The sequence below is a fragment of the Pteropus vampyrus genome, unplaced genomic scaffold, assembly GCF_000151845.1.
Source record: "Pteropus vampyrus isolate Shadow unplaced genomic scaffold, Pvam_2.0 Scaffold725, whole genome shotgun sequence".
In the NCBI taxonomy this organism is placed as follows: Eukaryota; Metazoa; Chordata; class Mammalia; order Chiroptera; family Pteropodidae; genus Pteropus; species Pteropus vampyrus.
In genome coordinates, this window is record NW_011889506.1 from 3,321 (window position 1) to 4,852 (window position 1,532).

Below are 1,532 nucleotides of genomic sequence, written 5' to 3' on the forward strand. Positions count from 1 at the left end.
GGCCTGAAATAGCCGCAGACCCCGCCCCAACCGGCCCGTCCCTCTTGGCAATCGCGGAAAACCCGCGGGCGCGCGCCAAGGCTTCACGGGGCGCGCGCGCCCCCCGAGGTGGTGCCGGGGCTGTCCAGGAGGGGAAGGGTGCGGGGGGTCGCAGGCAGGGTGGCGAGACTGGCCGAGAATCCGGGTACGTGGGGCGCAGGGACCGGCGCCCAGGGCGGACCCGAATCCCTCTGGCGCTGACCCATTGTCCGATGACGGCTTCTGATTGGCTGGCTGGAAAGGACCCGGGGCTCAGGCCCACATTTCCGCGTCACAGAGCCAGCACCCACCAAGCGTCCCTCCCCACGCCGCGGGCTGCGGAAAGGTCCCACCCTAACATCCTCGGCCACGCGAGGATCGCCCCCTCTGGGGAGCGCGTTGCTTACTCTGGGTATCACTGTGACCACCTAGGAGCCTGGGGAGGGAGCCTTCCCGGAGGAGGCGCCCTAAGGGAAAGGGAACTTCAGGGATGGTCAGCTGTTGACAGAGTCCCTGGGCCAGGCGCCTTCCTACGTTCTCACGAGCAGGACTTGCTTGAAATGAGGAAATGGCTCAGAAAGGTGAAGTGGCTTGCCAGAAATCAGGTGGGCAATGATGGCGGAGTCGGGATTCACACCCTCCTGGTGACCCTTACCTAAGCCCTTTCCCTTTCTGGGACCAGGGCTGGGCCAGGACAGGCTTCTGGAGGCACAAGGCTGGGCCCCAACAGCTCAGGCTTGATCATCACTCAACTCAGTTTTGTCTTCCCTTGGTGTGGCCTTGAGCGGGGCACACCCCTTTCTGGGCCTCGGTTTCCCCATCTGAGCCCAGTGTCTCCGGGTCTGCAGTGGGGCGGGGAGGGGGTGCTGGTGGTCCCTTCCCTAGAAATTCCTGACCTCTGGGAAGGACTCGTCATCCAGGAATTTCCCGGCCGGGCTTCTCGTGGAGCTTTGGTCCCTCCCTCCCTTGCATTTGCTCCCCTCCTCCAGCTGGCTCCCCTCTCCCCCTCTGGCGAGTGGGCGGGCCACCGAACTGGAGTGCCCCTAGGAACGGAGAACTTCCTCTTCCTCCCTGGGAATGGTGGTCAAGTGTCAGGTTTGAGATTAAACATCGGTCCTGTCCTGGGGGGGGGGGGACGCTTGAGGAGAGGGTGAGAGGGGCTTTGGGACGTGGCAGTAAGATGGGCTCCACCCCTTCTCTCCCAGAGGCAGAGGCAGGGGATGACATTTTTCAGAAAAGCCACCAGAGCCAGTGCCCCAGGGGCTGGGAGGGGCATTCCATCTGCCCTCCCCGCCCCCGCCCCCCTTGCACAGAGGAGAAAGGAAAGGCCAGGACCCCCAAGTTCATCCAGCCAGATGGGCGCATGGGATGAGGACCGAATGGCCCTTGGCTCGCTGCCTGCTGTGGCCGCCTTCCAAGTCCTGAAGCCCGCGGACCCCACCCCCCCCACCCCAGAGCCCCGGACCCCGATCGCTGGGCAGGAGTGACTCTCTGCAGCGCAAGGACCGACCGGG